Source organism: Scardinius erythrophthalmus (assembly GCF_964197995.2).
Source record: "Scardinius erythrophthalmus genome assembly, chromosome: 4".
Lineage (NCBI taxonomy): Eukaryota > Metazoa > Chordata > Actinopteri > Cypriniformes > Leuciscidae > Scardinius > Scardinius erythrophthalmus.
In genome coordinates, this window is record NC_138224.1 from 46437002 (window position 1) to 46449711 (window position 12710).

Sequence of the window (12710 nt, forward strand, 5' to 3'; positions counted from 1 at the left end):
ATAGTTACAGTAAGTGGTGTTACTACATTAAATCCATGGTGAATGTTGCTGATCTGTGGACCTAAAGCCTTCTATAACTTGTTCGCTCATTGCACATGTTTCTCCTGGTTTCCACGTCAGCACTGTTTGATCTGATATGGTTTATAACAGAGAATTCTGCGTCAAATCTGAATGTTTCTCACTGGATCTCGCAGCAATGTTATTAATTCTGTCGCGAACTCAATGGATTTCTTCACTGGATCTCCACGATGTAACTGTTTCGCGTGATCGCGATCGGCCCGCGACTGGCGAGAGAAGCTCTGCGTTGTCTATTATTGGTTCGAACTATTAAACGGTCTATGAAGTAGAAATGAGTAGCGCAGCGCAGCGCAGTTTTTTTCATTTTATTTAATAACATGTCACGGAATACTCTGCTTGAGGCTGAGATGCGTTTTGTGTTTAAACTGCGAAGTGCCTGCAAACTTCTATTTCCCCGCAGTTCTGGGGTAGCGACTGCAACATTCGCAGCTCATGGAGTTCGTCACCTTACTTACAGTACCTCAACCAGCTGAATTTTCGTAGCCAGTCTTCCCGAAAATAGTGGGTTCAGGCCTTTATCATCATCCGACCGACTGTGTCTGTCCCATAGACTGTAAAAAAATAGGTCTGTCCGTGACATTGATATTTGTCTCCGTCTCCTTCCCACAGACGTTTAACTTACGCGCGCTCGCTTATCTCTAGGACCCTCCCCCTCCACACATTAGCCAGTTACAGTGGCCATTCCCTATTCTTCTCACACTCATTGGCCTGCTACACATTCCGGATTCTTTGACGCGCCCCTTCCACGTTTAACGTAAAAAAAAAAAATTACTGGTCGCACATGTGCAACTGGATGTAAAATTCAGTCGCACATTCTCAAATTTTGGTCGCAAAATGCGACCATTTGGTCGCAGTCTGGAGCCCTGCAATATATTATAAAAAGGTCCTTTAACACTCAACTTTGACCACTTACTTAAAATTATACCTTCACACTCCTTGCATATTTTCAAGTAATTGTACTTAAAGGGAGCTATCCGTGGGCCTGAATTTTTAAGGCTAATGATGCATGATTCACAGCTATAATGTAATGCTGTCAAATAGATTTCTGATGGGATTCTTTTTTTGAATTTTGTGTTTTGCTGCAAACCTAATTCTGTACATGACCAGCCATCTGTGCACTTCAAGACAGTTTGCATATGTGATGCTACTTTGAATTGAGTGTTTCCTGATTTCTAATGTTGTTGTTTTTTTTTTGGTCTGTGTGCAGGTGGAACTCTTCACTAAGACAGGCCCACATGAAGGAGAGAACTGTTAGGCACTATGCCCAGAATGTTGCCCAGTTCATGGACTATATTACAGAAACGCCTCCAACCTCCTGCCGCCTCAGCAAAACGGTCCTCATTGGGCCGGGAGATGCGCCGTATCCTAAAAACGCTGGGCAGGGGCGTATCCATTCACCAGGTGGCGGTGAAGGCCATGAAAGAGGAGTGGGTTTTAAGCAAGGTGACCCTGCTTAAGTGCCAGGAGCTGGCCGGAAAAGCCATCCCTGACATTCTGGGTACGTTTTTTTATTCAAACATTTCAACTTGTACTCTCAAGGAGTTAACTGTAAAAATGTATTTGCCATTTAATTGCTGAGATTTTACTCTTTGTTGTTGTTGTTGTTTTTAGCCAGTTTGGAGAGGGACCCGAGCTACAAAAACCTGTGGAGTTTCTACGGGCACTTTTCGGCATTCCTGGCATCCCTTTATGGTCACAGCGGAGGTATGTTACAAAACATGACAATCCAGGAGGTGCAGGGGGCTCGTTATTTCCACCACCGAGAAGGCACGTCATAAACGTGAGTCTTTGTCATTAATATACATGTGATTTATATACAGTGTTTTGGGTACTTGTATTTATCTGTTCTGTTCTTAACTGCCTTTGTTTTTTTGTGTGTGTTATCAGGTCACAAAACCAATAAGGCTTTCGGCGTTTTTTTGAGCATCAAAAACAAACTGCCGGGTGGGGAGGATGGCAATTTTTTTTTTTTTACCTCCAAACCAAACCCGTGTGTAACGGAGTGTAAAATGTTAAATTACTGCATAAATGGGGACAGCGCCATCTGTCTGATGCGTGATGGAATTTAGTGTACGGAATAGGGACCACCCACAGCAGAGATAACGAGATATGATGTGGGTAAGTTGCACGTTTTGAGCGGTCAGAGAATTATCAGTTAAAAGTGTTCAAAACGCATAAATAACCCCTTTGTTGCAGATTTATCCTGCAATGAACTTGTAAGGCATATTTTGATGTGTGTTTGGCGTTGATTGTGTTATGTTTTATCGAGTTATTTTGACTTTGTATTACGAGGCACAACCATAATTAATTTGTGCATTGTCTTGTGTTTTATGTAGAACTGATTTATTCTCTGTGAAGTGAAACCCCTATCTCCACGTTTGTATCTCCATTGTGCAGGTAATGTGTATAAAATATATTGTTATAATGTGTTTTATGGATTAAATGCATGTAGAATTGTGCATGTTCACCACTAGGTGGGGATGTTTCCCTTTCTATTGAATTTAATTGAATTGTTCTGTTTTTCATTGAGTTGATTTGTGATTAATTCACTGAAAATGTTTTAGAATTGTCAATCTGCAAAATTGTACTCATTATACGATCACAACGCAAAAGAAAAAGATTAAAAAGAAAGAGTACTGTTTTAAATAAACAGCAGAGATAACGAGATATGCTGTGGAACTGATTTATTCTCTGTGAAGTGAAACCCCTATTTCCACGTTTGTATCTCCATTGTGCAGACTGCCCAGGCAACACCGTCACATGTGCAAGAACTTAAATGGGTATTTCCAGGAGGCATGGAAGGAAATGGAGCTCCCTGGATGCCCAACGTTCACTGACATAAGAACCTCTATCGCCAGCCGCGTAAGTGTCTTCTCACATTAGCACATATTTTTGGTTAGCACTGTGTAATGTTTTATCTTACCAATTTGCCTTTGTTTTCCCTTTTTTCCTCTGTGTTTGTAGGCCAAGTTCACGCACAGGGCTGATGACAGGCAAAAACTGGCAAAATTTATGTGCCATGATATCCATACTGCCGACAAATTTTATGTGACAAATCTGTCAGTGAAGCAGGCCATCAAACATTGAAGATTGTTCCAAGCAGCGCTGCAGGGAGAGGAGAGGTCACCGTCTGAGACAGAAAAACCAAAGAAGAGGAAACGGCCCCTGAAAAAGGCACCTCAGCCCCGGGATGTGTAGTCTGTGGACAACACATTAAGGACTTGTTATGTGTGTGTGTGTGTGTGTGTGTGTGTGTGTGTGTGTGTGTGTGTGTTTAATAGCACAGGTGTTTACATTTTAAGATAATTTATTTACATAGGTAAGTTTTACTACACTTTTTCTGCTTAATTTATTAAAAGGCATTAAAATACATTGTCTCCATCTATGTTGTAAGCACACAGAACATCTTGAATGATTAAATACATAAGCAACCTATTGGACTGGGACAGATATGCTGTACATGTAGCATATATGTCCCAGTCCAATAGTTTGTACTTCACCAACTGTTCCACCTGTAACTTATCTGAAAAGGGCCCCTATTGTCAATATCACTATTTTATTGTCACTATCAAAATAGTTTTAAGATGCACAAATCATCCATAACATCAGGGTGATCCCATAACATGGTCACAGCCGGGTTAGAACCCAGGTCCTCACAAGCAAAGGGCCCAAACCACAATACAGTCCCCACTGACCACTACCCCACAGACGCCTACAGGGGCTCTGTCGAATAAGTTACAGGTGGGACTTCCAAGACTGGATCTCATCCTCCATAGGCTCCGAAATGGCTATAACTCCGCGACCAAGCTGCCTAGAGCAGAGGTTCCCAACAGGGGGGTCGCGGCCCACAAGGGGGCCTCAGCGAGCTCTGTGGGGGGTCGCGTCGTATTTTGAAAAGTTTTGAGCAATGAGCATTAAATAAAATCCTTAACTTTTTTTCTGTTAAAAATGTATATAATGAACCTCCACGGCCACCACAGGGCCACCACACAACATGCCTCCAAACTAAGAAAAGTCACACAAAAAAAGGTCAAGATCTGCTTTCCGTTCAGAACAACAAATGGACAAGTGGCATAATCTTTCCGACGAAGATGAGGCACCACCAATGCCCAGCTTTGCACCAAAATGGCCTCCTGGACCACAGCTCATTACTGATGAGCTGTATTCACCAATCCAGCTATTTCGGTTGTTTTTCAGCAACCGTGTGGTCTTGGAGATTATAGCCAATACAAATCCACATGCTGAAAAATTGTCCATCTCTGGGAAAAAATTCAAATTGCAAACTCTCACCTTTGATGAGTTTAACTGTTACTTGTCTCTGGTCATTTACATGGGCCTTGTGAAAGTCAAAGAACTGAGTGATTACTGGTCCAAGAGGCTGGGTTATGATTTTAATTTCCCATCTTCAGTGATGTCACGGGATCGATTTTTGTCCATTTCATGCGCCCTGCATTTGTGCGATCTAAAGGGGGATGAAGAAAACCAGCAGAAGAAGGGAACTGAAGAATACAACCCCCTATACAAAATAAAGCCTCTCTACACCGACCTCATCACTGCCTGCAAGACATTTTATCAACCGAATCAGCATGTTTCGATTGATGAGAGGATGGTCGCAACCAAATCCCACATTGGGCTCAAGCAATTCATGAAGGCCAAGCCAACAAGGTGGGGCTTTAAGCTTTTTGTTCTGGCTGACTCGCACTCCGGATACACAAGGAATTTCTCTGTGTATGAGGGGAAAAGGGCCACACACAGCGACAAAGGCCTCAGTTATGACTCTGTCATGTCCCTGTTAGACTTTTCCCTGCTAGGCACTGGATACAAATTGTATGTTGACAATTTTTATACTAGCCCAGAGCTGTTCAAACACCTAGCAGGTCTACAGACGGGCGCATGTGGCACGATCCGAACAACCAGGAAGGGCTTTCCAAAGGCAAGGAAAAATGACATGCCGAAAAAAGCAGAAAGGGGAACCATCAGATGGCTAAGGAAAGATGGCCTTCTTTTTGTTAAATGGATGGACACAAGGGAGGTGGTCATGTGTTCCTCAATGAACACAGCATATGAAGGAGACAATGTCAACAGGAGAGTAAAGGTGGACCAGTGTCAGTGGACGAGGAAGACCATTCCCATTCCTGGGTCTGTGGTTGAGTACAACAAGTACATGGGAAAAGTCGATCAGTCTGATGCAATGATCGGGTACTATAATGTGCTACACAAGACCCAGAAGTGGTACAAGAAGCTATTTCAGCATCTCTTGGACATAAGGAGCAAATGATGGCCAAGTGTTTGCTGCCACTGACCCAGAAAGCATTCCGGGAGGAGCTCATGAAGGAGCTTCTTGAAACAGCCCAGAAACAACTCCACAACAGCCTTCACAAATGTGTATGCCTGCAAATTTGCAAGAAGATGCGACTCAGGGACGCAAAAGGTGTGTGAGGTGCCACAATAAAACACCAGTTTACTTTGTGCCCAGCAGGAACTGTTTCCAGGACTGGCACACAAGCCCAAAAAATTCCAATTCACACACTTCATTATTTCAAAAATAATTGTGACCCCGCCTGTGAAACCCCGGCTAAAGTCGCAGAATCGAATTATGAGTTAACGAGTATCAAAGTAGTCATAGCCATAAAAATGACAAAAATTTGCTATGTGTGTTTATTGCTGTAAATGATAGATTATACCAATGATTTTGAGATGCAATACTTAGATTTTCATTTATAACATGATAAATACTGAAATTAATGATTTTATTGACACTACGTTATACTTTTGCGCAAAAAAAAAAAAAACGGACGCGGGCTTCCTAAACATTGATTTCAATCATCTCTGGGTTTATTTCACGCAACAACACTGCTGATTCTTATATCATTCGGTTCGGGAACTTCGTTTCTGTGTCTTTTCTATTAGAAAGAGTAAAAACAGACTTTAATATCAATCCGCGAGCGGTAATCAGGTCAACACAATGAAAAAAAAAAAGAGAGAGATTTAAGCCGGGTTTAGATGTCTGTGGTGATTTTCTCTTGTCATAACCAATATTTTAAGAACTTCTTATTTGTTTTGTAGCTCAGTATTCTGCCAATACTATTAAACTTATTTTAAGGACATTTTTGGCCTGCTACGTGTTATTTGCTGAATGGTAATGCGTTGTTTTGACATCTGACACGGCGACACCGAAGTATGAGCAGGAACGGAAAGCTGCAGTTATAGGATATCTTAGTTTGCATTCAGCAGAAGAAAGAAACTCATACAGGTTTGAAACAACATTAGAGTGAGTAAATGATGACTGTGATTGTAGTTTTTGGGTAAAATATCCCTTGAAATTGTATTTATTTATTTACTCCAGATTTACTCAATGTTAGGCTACACCGTAGGCCAGTAAGAGAATGATAATTTCAGCGAATGAGAAATGTTATATTATTTAATTGATATTATTGACATTTTTTTCACTGATATTACATTTTACTAATAAAGTTATACAAATCATTCCACTGAATTGACATGGTAATTGTTGCTATGATCAAGCTCTTGTGGCACCCCCATTCGTTTCAATGTTTTTTATGCTTTTAAGACATGCACATCATAATAAATAGACCTGTTTTACAAAACTTTAAGAATTTTTCCATTGATGTGTCATATATCACTAAAAAGGGGAGAATCTCAGCTTTAATGTGTTATATGGCACATATGCAGGATAACTATGGATTAAATGTGTTGCAGTTTTAACAAATAACCTATTTTTAAATTGGAATTTCTCAAAAACATGATTTTCTGAGCCCGAATTTTATCAAATCTTTGACATGGCCTTACTCAGTCAATATTAAATATATCAAGGTTATATTTTCACAGAATGTTCTTTACATTGTGTAGGATGATTTTATGTAGAAAACATTGAATCACAAAAAAATGACTAGCTGGGTTTTCACAGGCAGGGTCACAATTGTTGTTTATTGTCATAGTGTAATATATCTGATTTGCAATTGTGTTTGTTTGGTGTTATGTGTAAATAGTTGTTTTTCCAAGAAAAAAAATAAAAATTAATTGAATCAATCAATTGGAGAGTTTTATTGAACACTTGGCAAGTGAAATGTAACAGCCAGCATGGTTCTATCTATTTGTACAATAAAATGACATAAACCGGAAACACTTGTTTGGAGAGGTTTTTGGACACTCAGCTAAACAAAAAGGCTACCTTTGTTCCAAATGCTGTAACTTTTGATTACTGTATGCTGTACCACACATAGGGGAACATCACCAAAAAAGATGTTTTTTGCTACCTTATTTCCTTCCTGAGTTCAGAAAATTCAGAAACACCTCCCAGATGTTCGCAAATTCAGATGATTTCTTCTTTGTTATATATGTACCGGTAGCTTTTCAAAAGCCAAACAAGATGACAGGTTTCTTAGCCATAGTCCAAGAGAGGGGAAATCAGCCTTTTTCCAATATAAAGCAATAGACCGTCTGGCTTGCAGTAAACACAAATTTTTCTCTCTTTTACAGACAAGGAACAATTTTCTGCATATAAATTCAATACACATAACATAGGACATGTCGTGACTTGAGAAGAAGTAAATTGAGAAATGCATTGGGTCACCTCATTCCAAAATTTCTGAATCTCCTCGCATTCCCAAACACAGTGAAAAAATGTACCAGGGAATTTATTGCATTTAAAACAAAGATCTGGGATATTTGGGTTAAATTTGTTTAACCTTACAGGGGTTATATAGGTCCTCATTATCCAATTATATTGTAAAAGTCTAAGACGAGTATTTATGGTTTGTGTTTGCGACTTTAAGCAAATTGTACTCCACTCTTCTAATGAGATATCGTTTTTTACATCCTGAATCCAAGCTTGTCTTTTATTTTAGTTATGAGTCTTTAAATTTGTGTATGTCACTCAGAAAACAACAGTTTTAAAAAAGCCTTCCGGGTGTCAAGGACTGAACAAAAAGGCTACCTTTGTTCCAAATGCTGTAACTTTTGGTTACTGTATGCTATCATCATAAAATCCAGATGTAGACCACACATAGGGGAACATCACCAAAAAGTTTTTTTGCTACCTTATTTCCATCCTGAGTTACTGCATGTCAAATAAGAAAGATATGTAAAATTATTAAAAATCAGCAGTTTTATCAGCAGTTTCTCATCATTAGATTGTCCAAATTCAAAATTTCACAAGGTTGCATTGGTGCCAGTGCATAATATTCAGGTTGTTTTGGCACCTGGCTGGCACATGTTCTCGGTTAACACTTTGACGCATACGATCACACAGGTGTGATTTTAATGTTCAGTGCATCACGTGATCAACTGCTAAATTCAAATGTGCTTTCACGCTTTGGCTGGCGCTAAGCCAGACACGGATGAGCTCAGTGCTTGACATACATGACAACTATTCAGTGTTTTCAACCACATAAGATTTATTTTAGGATTCAGACATTTAAATACAACTAAGTACTAGCATATGGGATGATTATAGTCTCAAAAAGATTAACACGTGTAAGCACACTTATTAATGAACTTGATACATGTTGCAGAAATGTTTTATCCATGCCTTTCAACTTGCGTGTGCAAAATTCAAAATTGAATGAATGTGAAGCAATTTGTACAAATAGAGACATTTTTGTGAATACAAATGTTTTCCTTTGTATTAGTGTATCATAGTTTGCACATGCAACACAGAAGATGTGCATGTGTGGATCAGGTGACGCGCGTGCATTCATTGACATCTTTTCTGAGTCGATCTCATTTGATTCATTTGGATTTTGAGACTTTCTTTTCGCGGTTTTTAAGCATTTCACAACCCACACACAAACAACTACAAATGAATAGGCCTGGTACTAATTATTAATGTGTGCACAACTACCCATCTATTTGACAAATTCACAAATGTGCGTCACTACATTTAAACTAATACAATACAACTTGTGTGTGCAAAATCCAAAATCACATGAATGTGCAGCATTTTGTACAAATAGAGACATAGTTGTTAATACAAAACCTCGATTTTGTATTAATGTAGGCCAGAATTTGTGCATGCAACAAGTAAGATGTGCATTTGTGGATGAGGTGACACGCGTGCATTCATTGACTCGTTTCTGAGTCGATCCTATTTGATTCATTTGGATTTTGAGACTTTCATTCCGCGGTTTCGCCTGGCTCGATCCACACACAGCTGTCTGAGAAAACCTGCTACCACTAGATGGCAGTATTCCGCTAAAACAGACAACGGCAGCGTAATCAAGCGTTCTTCCTCATTTAAGACGCTTAATGAGAGTGATATTGAAGCACCAAATTTAGTACACAATATAGGCCTACCTTATTAATAAAGCATACTTTATAGAGGCAAACAGATTACATCAGATTATGAACAACACCCATAGAAAACCACTATAAAACGCTTAACGTGCAATCGCGCGTTGCATGTTCAATAAGGTTTATAAGGCTACTGAGTTTAAATATCACCGTCTTACTGCATTGACGTTAAGCTTTTTCTTTATAATATGCGCTATGGGAGGAAAACTATAGAGCCTACAGACAAGCGCCTATGAACGCGACGCGCGGCGTTTCATGTTAATGGCATTTCCCTTCCCGAGCCTGTTAAAAGAAGCTTAACATGAAATTCTGCAGTTGCGTTTAACTTTGCATGTGTATGGGAGAGAAACCGTCCGAGAGCGCAGTGAAGTACGTTTTAGGTTTGATATTCGCCGCATTTTCTAAAGGGACCATCTGCAAATTCCACTCACAGTCAAAAAATATAAACGTCCAGTCATTCATTCAAATTAATACTTCCAAGGTTGTGGTAAATGCCTAGTGGGCAGACTGACTAAGCCTAGTGTATGTCCAGCCAATATCCCGTTTGAACAGTACGATTTTTTAAATTAGCCTACTGTAAATTGTTTTTCTATTCATGTTCCAAAGGTTGTATTGATAGTCAGGTGAAATGTTGTATTATTCACCTTTAGTAGGCTAAGTCACCAAAAACCTGTTTGGTTAATTACAGTAATTTTTGTTTAAAAAAAATATTGTTTACTGTAAATAGGCAAGGGTGGTATTTGGACAATTTCACCTGTAGTAAGCCAGTCTAGTCACTAGGAACATACTACAGCCATTTTGAACATGAAAAAACCCTTTTAGTGAATTACAGTATTTTTCTGCAGAATACAGGCTACATACAGTACATGAAGTAAAGTAAGAAAGTAATTAAGTACATTTTATTTATAAAGCACATTTAAACATAGCTGGGCTATCCAAAGTGCTGAACAAAGTAAAAACAAATAGAATAAAGCATAGAAACAACCAAACAGAACAGGCAGAAAGTCAAGTCAAGTCAAGTCATCTTCATTTATATAGCGCTTTTAACAATGTAGATTGTCTCAAAGCAGCTTTACAGAGATAAGCGTATAATTTAAGGCAACAGAGATTGTTTCGGCTGTACAGCAGAGTTAAGTTATTTCCATCTAAAGTTAGTTTTAATTGATTTGCTTCCGTCGCAACGATCATTTGTTATTAAATTAGGGGCCGCTAAGACGACACCATTCTCTCTACACAGACTTTAAATGCGAACCTGTGAGAAACACTGATGGCGTTCACATGCACATTTGCACAGAAACAGCATCAGGAGATCATTAAAATGCCAGGGAATAAAAATAAGTTTTCAATTTAGATTTAAAAATAGCCATTTAAAAATGAAGGGAAGACTTGTCCAAATTTTACTTGTAAATCCGTCTTACAGGAACCTTCTACAAGCTTTGGAATTTGAAAATGTCTGTTTTTAAATATTAAAAGTAATTTGAATGAAAACAAATTATATGTTTTAACGCAGTGGAATTGGCCGATGTTCCCTTGTGCATCACGAGCCGTGGTTAGCGCGTCAAAGTATTCTCATGTACAAATATGCAGCTACACACGTAGGGCCAGTTGATTTTCAATTAATATTTCATGTCGATATACAATGGTTGCATATAGTTAAAACTAATCGTGCTATAGTAAGACTAGCCTATAACAATGGCTTAAGGGTCAAGGGAAAACAAATGTACTGTGAAAATCGTCTTTAACATTTAAAAACAGACATTTTCAAATTCCAAAGCTTGTATACTATTTATATTATGTGTAGTCAGATAAAAATAAGCATAATATGAACGCAACTGCGAAACATTTTTTTTTTAACAGGAAGGAAAATGCCATTAACGTGAAACGCCGCGCGTCGCGTTCATAGGCGCTTGTCTGTAGGCTCTATAGTTTTCCTCCCATAGCGCATATTATAAAGAAAAAGCTTAACGTCAATGCAGTAAGACGGTGATATTTAAACTCAGTAGCCTTATACACCTTATTGAACATGCAATGCGCGATTGCAAGCGTTTTATAATGGTTTTCTATGGGTGTTGTTCATAATCTGATGTAATCTGTTTGCCTCTATAAAGTATGCTTTATTAATAAGGTAGGCCAATATTGTGTACTAAATTTGGTGCTTCAATATCACTCTCATTAAGCGTCTTAAATGAGGAAGAACGCTTGATTACGCTGCCGTTGTCTGTTTTAGCAGAATACTGCCATCTAGTGGTAGCAGGTTTTCTCAGACAGCTGTGTGTGGATCGAGCCAGGCGAAACCGCGGAATGAAAGTCTCAAAATCCAAATGAATCAAATAGGATCGACTCAGAAACGAGTCAATGAATGCACGCGTATCACCTGATCCACAAATGCACATCTTACTTGTTGCATGCACAAATTCTGGCCTACATTAATACAAAATCGAGGTTTTGTATTAACAACTATGTCTCTATTTGTACAAAATGCTGCACATTCATGTGATTTGGATATTGTATTAGTTTAAATGTAGTAACGCACATTTGTGAATTTGTCAAATAGATGGGTAGTTGTGCACACATTAATAATTAGCACCAGGCCTATTCATTTGTAGTTGTTTGTGTGTGGGTTGTGAAATGCTTAAAAACCGCGAAAAGAAAGTCTCAAAATCCAAATGAATCAAATGAGATCGACTCAGAAAAGATGTCAATGAATGCACGCGCGTCACCTGATCCACACATGCACATCTTCTGTGTTGCATGCGCAAACTATGATACACTTATACAAAGGAAAACATTTGTATTCACAAAAATGTCTCTATTTGTACAAATTGCTTCACATTCATTCAATTTTGAATTTTGCACACGCAAGTTGAAAGGCATGGATAAAACATTTCTGCAACATGTATCAAGTTCATTAATAAGTGTGCTTACACGTGTTAATCTTTTTGAGACTATAATCATCCCATACTAGCAAAACAATACATTTAGTTTGTAAAACACACTTCATATCAGACCATAAAGTTTACTCTACTCTTAATTCACTTACTTTCACGTCTTTCACGAGAAGTGGATGAATTGACGTGTTGTAAATCCGACAGATCCAATTCTCTTAACTGCGGCGGCCATCGCGCATTACAGATTAACTAACGTGCCAACTAACAATAAAGGTTTTTCAACAACAAAACACATTCACTTACATGTATTTGAGAATCAGAATATCAAGTAGTTGATGACAAGTTTGTGAATATTTTGTATAAAAAATTAAAAGTGCAATAAAAGCAATACATCTGCTATACAGTGCTATTGTGGCTGTGGTGTGTCATGTG

The 12710-nt window shown here is 38.6% G+C and overlaps 1 protein-coding gene across 2 annotated transcripts in view; it reads right to left on the bottom strand.

Annotated features, from left to right (window-relative positions):
- LOC308689635 (uncharacterized protein) overlaps positions 1 to 12710 on the bottom strand; it is a 43360-nt gene that overhangs the window by 7507 nt on the left and 23143 nt on the right. The gene's annotated exons all lie outside the window — the stretch shown is intronic.